General features: G+C 34.2%; 1 protein-coding gene across 4 annotated transcripts in view; it reads right to left on the bottom strand.

Annotated features, from left to right (window-relative positions):
- BMPR1A (bone morphogenetic protein receptor type 1A) overlaps positions 1-14511 on the bottom strand; it is a 111515-nt gene that overhangs the window by 54907 nt on the left and 42097 nt on the right. For 3 of the 4 annotated variants that reach the window (XM_074296419.1, XM_074296415.1, XM_074296417.1), the window contains exon 2: positions 6794-6909. The gene's annotated coding sequence lies outside the window, so the exon portion shown is untranslated. Of the gene's footprint in view, positions 1-3035; positions 4281-6793; positions 6910-14511 lie in introns of all 4 variants that reach the window. The other variant, XM_074296418.1, reaches the window with a different exon arrangement.

The raw sequence follows: 14511 nt of genomic DNA, 5'->3' as shown, positions 1-14511 counted from the left end.
GGACAGAGTCCAATTACAACAAAGTTCAAAGTCAAAAAAAGCTGGAAAAAATGAAGGGAAAAAAAAAAAAAAAAAAAAAAAAAAAAGAACCTGACCATAAAAGCTACTATGGGGACAAGGAAGCTCAAGACACAAACTCAGAAGAAACAATAGAACCTGAAAGAATGCAAATTGGACATCTAAGCCCAACAAGAAGTCCTAAAAGACTTAAAGACCGCTTTTTAAAAAGAATAAAAGCATGACTTTAAAAGTCAATGAGAGTGGCAGAGTGGCAGAGAAAAACTGAAGAAAGAACAAAGATTGCGAGATAGTTATCAAAAGAGAATTAACAGCTTGGTAAAAGAAGGATACACACACACACAATGTTATTTCACCAAACAATAATAAAGCCTGATAAGTATACACTACTGGATTTGTATAAGAGAAGGTAAAGTTTCTTTCTCTCTGTACATAGCCTATAAAACAACTTAGATTCAAGATGGACAACATCACATGAACTCAGCCAACAATAAATTTTACAGAAACATAGAAGAGGCTGATTCATAAGGAGTTTATAGAAATAGAGGGTTTATGATGGCAATTCATGTCTAAGTCTCAGTTACCAAAAACTCTAGATGGATTTTCCTTATGGGGCCAGCTCATCAAATATTTCACAGATTGACAGATGATATATTCTTATACTAGAAATATAGACTTCAACCAATAAACTGTGCTAAAATGAGACCACTATCATAGTATTTATAATCAAAAGCAACCTTACAGGTCATCACATCCAATTCTTTCATTTCACAAATAAGGAAACTGAAGTACAGACAGGTTAGGAAATATGAGTATAGCAAATGGCTACGAAGTATTGAAATAGTATTTCAACTCAGGTATTCCTGCCTCCCAGTCCAGTGTTTTATCCACTTTTCTACCTGGCTGCCACAGACTCAAACTGTTGGCCACAGCTGTCTGCATAAAACAATGATGTGTGTATGCACACGACCTAGCAGAAAGATAAAAATCACAGTCACCTCTCTTGTCAGATACACTACTGATGTCATTCCAAGACTGCTCTGGTGAATCTACAGTGGATAAACTTACATCTTAATTCTTTGGTTCAGCTAGTCATTTAATATATTTCTATAAGAAGCCACAGACCATTCTATATAAAAGTACAGCAGGAAGGTTCCAAGCTAAACTTCAATAAAGACAACATCAGTGACAATAATGTGAGAAGCCCTGACGTGAATCCCACCTTAGACACATTATGGCTATTACCTAGGCAAGTCAACACACTTCTCAATGCTCTGGGCATTTCTCTGAAATATAAATTAAAGAGAATATTAAGATCTGCACTGGGAGACAAAAATGTTTAATGAGTGTTCCCAACTCCAATGAAATCCCAACTCCCAGCTCCCATTCAATAAAATATCAATATTAATGATAATCTGTAAGAACACTAGTCAACCCTCCATCTTACAAGGCATTCACACTTGTATCAATGAAAGCAATCTGTAAGCGCCATAAGAAAACAATATATTGGCTGAGGAGCAAAATGGGTGAACCCTAGCAAAACATGAAAATGAGACCACTTAATAATCCTATTTTGCATTTAGATGGTTTTCTTAAAAGTTTGTAAATTCCTCTCCATATCTGACTTTCATCTGTATTCTTGTTTAACTTCATTTTAAGTGCTAAACACATGAATTACAAATTAGCATAAATTAGGACCCAAATTAGATTCACATGACTGATAAGTTGGCTATAGTTGTGTGTTTAGCTTTAAAAGTCATAGTATCTATTATTCAGTTACCAAATTAACACTACTGATTTCAATGGAGATTTCAATGACTACGTGAAAAGGGATCTCTATCTACTAAATGCCATTCTTGATTTCCCCAGTTGTTAATCCCTCTCTTGCAAATTACTTTTCTTTTCTTTTTTTTTTCTTTTTTTCTGAGGCTGGGGCTAAGTGACTTGCCCAGGGTCACACAGCTAGGAAGTGTCCGAGACCAGATTTGAACTCAGGTCCTCCTGAATTCAAGGCTGGTGCTCTATCCACTGCGCCCCCTAGCTTGCCCCCAAATTACTTTTCATATGTTTTATATGGAAGAGATTGATCAAGGGAGTTCTTAATTCACAGGATCATTGAGCTAAAGAAATCTAATAAGACAGTCTAATCCCTTCACTTTAAAGAGAAGGAAACTAAGACACACATAGGCTTTCTAATTTATACAACAGGCTTAGCAGAAGCAGGATCTAAACTATTTTTCACTTTACAGTTAGCACTCTTTCTTTTTAAAATATTTTTTCAATTAACAAAAGTCATCTTTCTCTCTCTTTCTTCATCTCTCCCTCTCCCTCTCTCCTTTCTCTCTCTCTCTCTGTCTCTCCCTCCCTCTCCCTCTTCCTCCCCCTCCCCCCCCCCCTCTCTCTCCTTCTCTCTCTCTCTCTCTCTCTCTCTCTCTCTCTCTCTCTCTCTCTCTCTCTCTCTCTCTCTCTCTCTCTCTCTCTCTCTCTCTCTCTCTCTCTCTCTCATCTCCACAATGACTAAAAGAAAAAAAAAACTTTTAAACAAAATATGCAGTCAGGCGAAACAAATTCCCACATTGATCCAGTACTCCTTCCACTATTCTCTAGTTCTGCTTGAGGAGTTTGCAATGGCAATAAGACTTTGTTTGAAACTTCAGATGAGCTCAGAGGCACCTTCTTAAAATGACAAAAGACAACTTCAGATAAATCTTAGTAACTGGAGCTACTGTGCAATGAACTGGTTGGAGTTATCCCTTGGCAAATTCAAGGGATAGGTCACAATGACTGGAGCTACCCCCAAGGTGATTTAATTACTCAAACATTTCACAGACTCTTCGAGAGTCAACCCTTGGCCAGCTTATAAGCATGAGCACAGAAACTTATTTAGGTCTTTTCACATTTTTTCCAGTTCAGGAAACAAACCTCAGAAAAGCAAAGAGCTTTCAAATGCCCACAAGCCTGGGGATGTGATAATGGCTGCCTTGGGGTGAGAGCACAGAAGGGCTATATGTGCTCACCTTTGAAGCAGAAGATGAGAGCTCCAGCCCAAGAGAGAGAATAAGCCAGGAGAGTAGGTAGATCACTGCCTTGGAACAAAGAAAAACTAATCTTCTTGGACCCCTCAGAAAGGAATTCCTAGGCACCATGAAAAGCATCATCCAGCACTTCAGCCACAAACAGGAAATTTCTTGGGTATGACTAGCCTCTGGAGTTATTTCAAGAGTAATCCCAAGTTCAAGAGTCGAGATCTGAAAATCTGGGCAAAGATCAGAAAGAGTTCCTAAGCAGTGTGATTCTTAGAGAGAGGTTTGCCCAAATGGCTCCTGCAGCTAAAGAAGCAATTACAGATCAGATTAAAGTCATTACACAGGATGCTTATACTCTGTCTTCCTCTATTAATACTGTGCTTTATTTCGGAGCATCATTGTTTTAGATCTAACAGGAAGTGAGAAGAGCACCCTCCTATGACAGTTAAGGAAACTGAGACCACTGACCCACGATAATAAAGATGTGAAGTAGCAGGTCAATGCTCAGACTCCCAACCCAGGGCTCTTGCCTTTGTGCCACAGCTGCCTCTTCTAGCACACAGATCTGGACGGAATAGGTCTCACAGAAGTGGCTGTAGAGCCCTGGCCTTATTGGGAGGTGAGGAAAAGAAAATCCACACTTCTGGACAACCCTACTGGTCTAGAAGGGACCATATGTAGATTCTAGTGAAAGACAAAAAGTTTCACTGAAATTTTAGTGTGATCTCAGATTCTGGTTCCTTCCAAGAGGAGCTCAAGGATTACTGTCATTGCTTTATGTATTTCCAAACCTATGTGTAAGTATCTATTAAATTTCTGAGCCTGTAACATTTTCTCTGAGAAAAAATCATAATAGTCCTCTACCCAATTTGCATTCATTAATATACATCTAGAAGTGAGGGATTGTTTCCTATCTGTGTGAAATAAATATATAAGCTATATTCAGAGATTTTTCCAGAATAAAAACTTGAGAGAGAGAAGAACACATAAAAAGACAAAAGACAAATGGCCTCTTGGAGCTAACCCCTAAGCCTGGACGTAGTCTGGATAAGCAAGGAGCTTGAAGACCATAGGACATGTGAGACAGTTCTATTAAATGATCTTTGTACCTGTTGTTTTTCCTGGGCAAGATATAAGCTTGAGGGCAAGGACCATTTCATTTTTGTTATTGTCTTCCCTTTATTTAGCACAATTCACATGGACAGAAATTAATAAATCCTCACTTAATTGAACTACCTATAGTTGAGTGAGAAAAATAAAAGATAATATGATCACATTTCAATGAGGAAAATAAGAAAACATAATATAATCAAGTCTCCACAAGTATCACAGAGGAAACAGCATGTTCAAGAATTAAAAGCACATCACCCCCAGTAGACAGATCTCAATATGGCTAAAAATTATTTATATTCTCAATCTTAAGAATTAGGTTCTCTTATCAATATGGTCTCACAAAAGTTTGTCCAAATCATATCCAAAAGTTGTAGCTGACATTTGTATAACGGCTCTATCACTTTGGCAATTATGCAGACAGGGGAAGGGAGACATTAGGAGCAAGGAGGGAGACTAAGCCAGAGGTTAGGCAAGACCAGATGAAGCCCTGATCTAGTGCAGTTCCCTGGCAAAAAGAAAAAGAGGAATGCCAGACTGTTGAGGAGGTAAAGTAACCAAACTGGTGACTGGATAAGTAGGTGAAACAGGGTGAGAAGTTAAGGACAGCTCCGAGGCTGGGAACCTATCTAATTTTCTGCCCCTAACTTCTTCTTTACTTAGACCTTTCCCTACTTAAGAATGTCCTCTATCACAGTTAACCATCCTTCTGACAGTTGAAAGACCAACCTGAAATTCCCACTTCATGAAGATACTCCCAGAACACTCCAGAGACAACTCTGATTAAGTTGCTGGTATCTTTCTGACAGTGACTATTTATCATTGAAACTGCAAAATGCCTTATTTTCCCCCAAACTTTAATGACTATCATGTCACATACTTCTCCATCTTTCATACCCAACAAAATCAACATCTGCTGACTTAATAACTATTTAATTCTTAGAAACAAATTCTGAGGACAAACATATCCACTCATATAATTAGGAAATAAGCACACAGCTTGGAACATAGTAGAAACTTAACAAATATTTCAAAGTTTATAGACTGATTTAAAAAAAAAATCTCTCTTCATCCAAAGGAGAAATGTTTAAGCTTTAAATGAAGAAAAGTCTAAAAAGGGCAAGAGAGGGAGCTCGATTCAAAGAATTCAATGAGTAAACTGTGCTCGGACCCCTTAGCTCTTCACCGCCAGTGACCAAGACTCTTTGGAATTTCTGTTACTTTGTGTGAAAGTTATGGAAAATGTGAGCATATACAATAGTTCAAACAGGTACCAGAGAACCTCTCTTCTCTTAACTCAGATGGGACATGAAGGGAATAAGCTTGACTTTTATATTATTATTATTCGTATAATACTATTACTGCATTAATATAAAGCCAATGGGTAAAATAGCTTGACATTTTAAATACTTTTAAAATTAATCTAGAAAGGATCATTTACATGTCAGTGACTAATAAATACCAATTGTTTTTGTTAAATAAACTGGTCCCTAAAGTTCTGAACTTCTAGCAACACAACTGACCTAAAATATGTTAATAGTTTAGAATAACTTCACATTCTCTAGTTATTACATTCATATAGCAATTTCTACTGCTCGTGATAAATTATAAACTCTGAATTTGTTGTTTGGAGAGGTCTAATATTTGTTCCTAACATGTAAAGCACTAAATTTTCATATGAAGATAATTAAATTTCAAAGTAAATTCACATGTGAATTTTGTTATCATTAGAATGGGAAGATATGTTTTTAACCTTTTAAGTTAAAATCTTTACAGAGCTATGCAGAGTTATAATCTATGATTTGAATAAAGAAAATTACATGAAGCAACAATAAATAAACTTACCAACTGAAGTTACTCAACAAGTGCAGGAAAAACTACTGGAAATATCATGATCTAAAAACTATGCTAGACTTAGCTCTTCTCAGCAATACAATCTAAGGCAACTATAATAAACTTTCAATTGAAAATGCCATCTGCACCCAGAAAAAGAACTATGGAGACTAAATGTGAATCAAAGCATACTATTTTTATCTTTTTGGGTTTTTTCTTTTTCATGGTTTTTCTCTGTTATTCTGATTTTTCTTCCCAAAATAACTTATGGAAATATGTTAAAAATGAATGTATACATATGACCTAGATCATATTGCCTGCTAGCTCAGGGAAGGGAGAGATAAAGGAAGGAAGGAAGAAAAAAAAAAATTTTGGAACTCCAAATCTTATAAAAATGAATGTTGAAAAACATATTTATAAGTAGTTGGAAAAATACTATTAAAATAAAATTTTTAAAATGGGGGCAGCTAGGAGGTTCAGTGGATAAAGCACCAGCCTTGAAGACAGAAGGACCTGAGTTCAATCTAGCTTCAGACACTTAACACTTCCTAGCTGTGTGACCCTGGGAAAGTCACTTAACCCCAATTGCCTCAGCAAAAATAATAATAATAATTTTACAAATGTATAATGATCTAAAATTTAAAGAGTAACAAAGAACATAGTTCTTATTTGTAGGTAATATAATGATATTTAATTGACTAATTTATTCCACATATTCTTGAGACAGCAATCAATCAACATTTATTAACCACTTACTATGCTGAAAATATTCAAATCCAACTTTTTAATAAGAAGTTTAATCTTACCTCAAGAGAGTCTTCTGAATAAAACTGTGTTTTCTATTTTCTCCAAATTGCTTTGATCTGTATTTCCACTTCATTAATTCCAAGGCAATATTAAAGTAATACATATTTCCATGAATCTGTTAAGATAAAAAAAAAAGCCGATTTAAAGATTGAAACAATTTTTGATTTTAGGAGAACACACAATTTATAAATATGCAGATTTCTTATGAAAATCAATATCAAAAAGTATTTTTATTTTAGAAATGAATCTTCCTCTTAAGCAGTTCACTACTCCCAAAGGCTTTACATTTTGAATATTTTCAACTTCTTAAGCAACTTTAATGCACAAAAATCATTAATTTTTTATAAGTTTCATAGTAGCTATTACTTGCTATTAAATTTTATAAAGAATTTTATGCTGTCAGTATTTACTATATATTAGATTCAAATGTTATTAACATAACTTTTAAAAACTAAATGTCAGCTATTACTACTGTAATTATCTCAGTTCATCAAAAATTAGGGAGAAGAGTTAAGGACAGAATTTTTATACTTCTAAAATTCTGATTCCTTATTAGCTTTTTATCTCTACAAATATACATTTGACTTTCTTTTTGAATTTTTTTATTCCCTTTTATCAGCACAACCCTCAAGTAAACAGTTTGAATTTCCATCAAACTTTTATTTCCCAGAATAACAGACATTTTTCAGATCAGGTCTGAAATATATCTGTCAAGTTTCATTATTTGTGAAACGTTATTAGTACCTTACTAAGTATGCATATTTTTAGAATCTTCAACTCACAAATATGAAGATGTTACTTCATTCAAACAGTATTCTATTATCTATTTAAAGAGGGGGCGGGGAATCCAAAAGGTTTACAACTATTACCTATATCTTACTCCAAGGTCAAAATGTCTTTGTCTCTCCAAGTCCATTTGGAAGTATCATTTGTTCGGCACTGAGGTTTAGCGGTCTTGGCAATAAGAACTAAATGTGTGTAAACTGGAGCAACCTGAACCAGCATAGCATATCAGGTAACACCCTTTCTTAAAGACAACAGTCTGCAAAGCAGACAGGCTGCCACAGGACTATGTTAAATCTTTCATGGTCCAGCTAAAGCCAGCTAACCAAGCAAAACAGTTAGCAAAGACCTGCAGGGTTTAGGAACTTCTTACTAACCACCCTTTTCAATCACTTCTTAGACAGATCTTCACTTACATCTGTGCTTTTTTGTCCCTAAGTTCTTAGAAAAGCCAGAGAAAACTAAATATAAATAAATACAATGCTCTAATTGGAATTTAATGTTTTATTTTTAATTTCCTAGCATAAAATATGCTTTTTATTAAATTAAGAAAAGATATAAAGGTATTGATTGTTGCTTAACTTTCAGTAAAGGCAAAACAGATGCACTTTCCCCAGACAATTCTGTTCCATAGCACCTTGAATCTTAAAGTATTCCCCAGCCTTTTCCACAGTTTGAGGGGGTTGGTGAAGAGTAGGAAGACATGAAACCAAAGAAATGAGCCTAATTCCTTGGAAAACAAAGAATCACTCACTCTCTCCTAGCTTTTTTCAAGATATATTCCTAGAGACCTGTTTTAATCCCAGCAAGTCCTTCTAATATATTCATACACATAAATCAGGAAATGGTGAATTAAACAGGCTAGAAATATTAAAGCAATTTTTAAATGTTTGTTAAAGTACAGTTTCTTCAGAAAGTAAAAAATGAGATAATAAAGAGCTTTAACAAATATATTTTTATAATTACTCGAAACCTATTGTCCTTTTATTATTCCAACTTCTGACCTTTTTTTTCATTTGCTTTATTATATACTTTTCTAGTATGCAGAGTCCAATTCTAAGTTAATTTATTTCTACTCTTCAAAGAAACTATTCAAAAAGCTTCCTAATTTCCAACAAATCCCAAGTAAAATGAAGCGGGGAAATTGGGGTAGCAAAGGGCAGATGCTCTTCCTCAGCTAGGGAAGAACCTAGCCCCAGTCACTGTGGATGTAGAAGATAACTTATTTTTCACCAACAATTAAATTTGTTGAAACTGGCCAACCCTTAGTTTTTCAGACCATAAGAATAGAGTATAAATTAAGGTAAGCTTCAGTGCAAAAGATGATAAGAATTGTGTGTCTATCTTCTAAGAAGTAGGCTAGCCAAAGGGCAACCCTAGTGTGAGATCATAGCAACTCTTATGGAGTCTAAATTGTTTAAGGAAGGACTGAAAACTTAGGTAAAGGAAGGAACCACAACTCAAAATCATGCAATTTTATAGTATAGCTGAATACATAATAGTAATGGATGATGACCTTTAAAAAATCTTTATTATAGCTGTGAGAGTTTCATAAGTAAATCTTTCTGAAAACTAAAGCTGTTCCAATCACTATTTTGGATAAGAGAAGACAGTAAGCTCTGATAAAGGGACAGGGTTTTTGCCTCTCTTTGTGTCCCCACTACTTAACAAAATTCCTGGAGCATAGTAATACTTAATGCAAATAAGCTGACTGATTTATAACTTCCCCCAGATACAGTCTCCTCATCTATAAAATGGGAATAATATTAACACCTATTTCAGAGTTAGTATAAGGATTAAATGAGATAAAAGAGGTATATCAATGTTAACTTATACCACAAGTCTGTCCATTTTAAAAAAAGCATATCCAGGCTGTTTATTCTTGCTCAAATTCTGGGAAGAATGGATGGCTATTTCTCAGCCACAATAAATTAGAATTGTGGCTGGGATGGAGACAGCCAACTGCTCTAAAGGCCCCAAAGAGGAAAAAGAAACACAATGTCATGGCCAGCACCAGGGCACAGAAGTTTGTTTCCTAACTAGTCTTACAGCTTTTTCTCAAAATATAGAGGGAAACAAAAGGTGACTGTATTGTCCAGTGTTTCTTAGGTAGTAGATGGCGGTCAAGAATGGGATCGCCTAACGACTGGGTCAGCTAAGGTTTCATTTTACACACCAACACATGGTTAGTGAAGTGGGAGCTCTGACAGCCTTAGGAGAAAGGGACTGCAATTGCTGTTTAAGCCGGCTAAGAATACAAGTACTTGCAGAGAGTGTGGTGTTTATTTTTTTTTAAATCAGTGAAGAAACTAATAACTTCAGCAAAGTAATATGATAGAAAAATAAATTCACAAAAATCATTAGCATTTCTATACAATGCTAACAAAACCCAAGATGAAACAACAGAAAGAGAAATTCTATTCCAATTACAATATAATGTATAAAACATCTGTATAATGACCTTTCAAGACAGATTCCAGATTTATGTTACAAATACAAATAAAAGCATATTACAATAATAAAGACAAATAACTGGAGGGGAATCAGTTATTGGGAGGGGCCATTGGAAGACAAGGACACTAACATTCTATGAATCTGTCCAACCATTCTGGGAAACAATTTGGAATTAGGCTCGGAAGGAACTAAAATATCTTTACACTCTGATCCAAAAATTCCATTGCTAGGCATATACACCAAGGAAATCAATGGCAGAAAAAAAAAAATACCAGGATATATCAAAATATTATTAGCAGCACTTCTTTGTAACAGTAAAGAAATGGAAATAGAATAGCTACCCATTAGTAGAAAATGGTTGACTAGATTGGGGCACAAAATGTAATGGAATTTTATTGTGCTATAAGAAATGATGACTATGATAAACAAAAGAAAACCAGAGGAATATTTATATGAACTGAGTAAAATAAGAACTAAGAAAACAATATGCACACAATAGCAAGGTAAATAAAAAGAATAAAGAATTAAACCGGAATGATGTAAGATAATAGTAGCCAAGCTTGACCTGAAAGAAAAGGTGAGACTATTTTTTTCCTCCTATCCACTTCTTTGCAGGGATAAAAGAACATGAGTGTTGGAACACTGCATATAATATCAGACTTTTCCAATATGTTGGTTAATTTTGCTAAACCGTTTTTCCCCTTTCTTATTCTATTTTTGGGAAATGTAAATATAATATAAAAACATAAAATTAAAATATAAAAATATGATACCAGTAAAAATGTACTTTAAATGACAAAGTATTAATTATTTCAGGTTGGGCCTCACTAACATCAGAAAAATAACAACAACAAAAATCGAATAAGTGATTACATTGCCTAAATTAATTTTAAAATGTGGTACCACACCCATCAAACTAATAAGAGGATACTTTATAAAATTAAATAATATAATTCATTTTCAAGTATATGAGATAATAAAAAGCAATAATGATGGGGCATGGGATTATCAGATTTCAAACACTTTTTTAAAAAGCAATAATTATTTAAATTATCTACTACATATTAAAAAATAAGCCATTCAGGATTGGATACCCCAAAGAACATAAACTATTGGTAAAGGGCTCCCTCTTCCACAAGAACTATTGGCAAAAATAAGAAATTTTTACAGAGAATTCATTAAGACCAGAATCTTATAACACATTTCCTACTGCATTCTAGATGGATCCATGACATAAATATAAAAGACTATATCCTGAAAGAAAATCAAAGGATACCAGAAGGAAGTACCTTTATAAATTATGAACAGAGAAAATACTTTCTTTCTTTTTTTTTTTTTGGTTTTTTTGTTTTTTGTTTTTTTAAATAATAATAGTTTTTATTTACCAGATATTTGCATGGGTAATTTTACAACATTGACAATTGCCAAAACGTTTTTTCCCCCAATTTTTCCCCTTCTCCCTCCCCCCAGATGGCAGGTCGACCAATACATGTTAAATATGTTAGAGTATAAATTAAATACAATATATGTATACATGTCCAAACAGTTGTTTTGCTGAACAAAAAGAATCAGACTTTGAAATAGTGTACATTTAGCCTGGGAAGGAAATCCAAAATGCAGGCGGACAAAAATAGGGGTATAATTCTATGTAGTGGTTCATAGTCATCTCCCAGAGTTCTTTCACTGGGTGTGGCTGGTTCAGTTCATTACTGCTCTATTGGAACTGATTTGGTTCATCTCACTGTTGGAGAGCACCACGTCCATCGGAATTGATCATTATACAGTACTGTTGTTGAACAGAGAAAATATTTTCAAGAAAACAAAGGATGGAAATCACAAACAACAAAAAGGATAATTCTGATTATGTAAAAACTTCAATTCGGTAGAGAAGAGAGCTCACATGTGACTAGTATAGAGAAATTTTAATAAAGAAATTTTTATTTAATAAAGAAATCTACTAGTGCTAATCTACACTTGTTTTACAAATTTTGGTAATATGTTGTTTCCTAACGTACTTTTAGAGATTAAGTAATTTCTCTACAATCCCCTGTCTACAATGTTGTGGAGACATCTTAACTCATGTCTTTCCATTTCTAAAATTTCTTTCTACAGCTACATACTAGCTCCAGAAAAGTTTTTATGTGAACAAAATTAATGCAGCTAAAAGAAAGGAAACTGATGAATTGATTATTGGTCATCTGCACAATGGTCCCATCCTGACTCAGGAGTGGGAATTGGTAATACTGAGTCAATGAGACAGATGCACCACCCAAAAATTCAACCTTGTTTGATAGATAACAGTATCAAGGTCTCCCAGTTCTCCACATGGAAGTCCATAAATCAACAACAAAAGCAGATCTAATGAAATTGAACAACCAGTCCCAGAGAATTAGGTCCCCTTTCTGCACTGGCTTTTATAGGATTCATGAGGTCAAGGCAAGCCTTAGTATACTCAGCCAATCACTGAAGCAGGAAGATCTCTACTGCCAAATTTCAAATCTGAATGTACTGAGTATCTAGACTCATTCTGGGTCTCTCTTTGCTATAAAAACTTGACTAAGGGCTGCTTATGGGACTTGAAATTCTAACTGGACCATGCAGCCTTAGAGTTCAAGGAATACAAAATAAAGCATGGAAACCACAACTGAAGTGGGAGGGGGATGGAATAAGGGATAAAGAATCTTTGCTTCAAATTTAAGTTGGATATCCAAGCCATAGAAGGAATTAATATAAAGATAATAAGAAGACTTTATATATATATATATATATATATATATATATATATATATATATATATGTATGTATACATATACATATATATATATATACTCTTAAATTTCACAAAGTGCTTTGCAACTATTATCTCATTTTATTTTCAACTCTCGGTGTTAAATACTATTGATATCCACATTTTACAGATGAGGAAATTAAAGCAAATGAAGATATCCCCAAAGAGTGGTTTTATCAGTCCACTTAACAAATTCTTGGCCCCAATCTAATATTTATGACAAACTGTTAATTCTATTCCACTCCTACTTCCCTGTGTTCTTTCCTCAATTATTAAACTTTCCATCCATCTTCTCTGTGTTTTTATAAAATAAACCAAGTATGCACCATATATTACATTAATTACATTCATTAATCTTTGCACTTCTTCCCATCACTTCTATTTTCTCATTATTGGTCAGAACCAGTTCTAAAACAGCAATTTCCTTAAATCTCTTTTCTCTACCTTATGAAGGATTAAATTATCCACAAGATAAAGAGAAGAATTCTTAAGTTGTTATTATTAGCTAAAAGAGGCCTACAGAAGAAATCCAAACAGCTGAAACTGCTCCTGCCTCCTATATCTTGTTTCCCTGCCAGCTTTGTGATCTCTTATCAGAACTCATCATCCCTCCTATCCCATTTTCTGAGATCAATGTTCTAGGATGTCCTCCTACTAGAATATCACATCTCTGTCTACCTTCTTTGACCCTCAGAGAAAATTTCCCCACCAACCTTCCTATAGAGAATTATATGGATTCTCACAGAGAATTATATCGTCTTAATGTAGAATGCTATTCTACTACTATTTTTCTCGAATTTGTTTTATAAAATTTTTTATAAATTAGATCTAGGCTTCCAGATATAGGTCATATCTACCAAATCTTAATAAGATTTATAAGGTTTTAGTTACCTACATTGATCTAATTCATTTTATTACAAATATTTTATGATTTTTGTATACATATATAAATATTTATTAGTATTTTTTATTTTATAGTTAACTATCCTTTTTCCTGGATTTTTTTTGGTTAATTACTAAACAGCTTTACCTTTCTTGGGCAACTAGACAAGACTAGAAAATATATCAGTGATTCCCCAAAAGAATCCAAGCTCTCTAAAGAATGGTGCTATTTTTCCACTTAAAAATTTGTTATCTCCATAGCACCCAGAACCTTGTATATTATTAATGTTTCTGAACTGAAATGTAGTCAACTTAGTCAAAAGCCTCATTTTGTAGTTAAGGAAACCACAGAAAAGTTTAGGGACTGAGCCAAATTCACACAGGTTCTTACCTGTAGGGGCTATCTTCTCTTCCTAAGAAGGACATGCTATATTTGAATGTGGTTTAATAGTTACAGAAGCAAGTTTCTCCTCCATCTCTTTTCAGCTTAAAGTTCTCTTACTCAGATTCACAAATCTTTAGGCAAACACCAGACATCATATGCACTGCAAACCTGGATGTTAGCCTGATTTTATCAGGCACTAACTTTTTAACCATCTGTTCACTACCTATTATTTCCTTTTCTTTTTACAACTTCTATAGCCAATCAACAGTGAAAAAATCACCAATATCCCCCTAAAATCTGGTTTCCTAATTATAATTTCATCTAAACATTCTACTGCTAGGCATATATCCTAAGGAGATCACTGCCAAAAAAAAAAGTGTCCATACACACCAAAATATTTAAAACAGTACTTTTGAGGCAACAAA

The sequence above is a fragment of the Sminthopsis crassicaudata genome, chromosome 2, assembly GCF_048593235.1.
Source record: "Sminthopsis crassicaudata isolate SCR6 chromosome 2, ASM4859323v1, whole genome shotgun sequence".
Lineage (NCBI taxonomy): Eukaryota > Metazoa > Chordata > Mammalia > Dasyuromorphia > Dasyuridae > Sminthopsis > Sminthopsis crassicaudata.
Note: the sequence above shows the minus strand (reverse complement) of the source record. Positions and strands in the feature narration are given on the sequence as shown.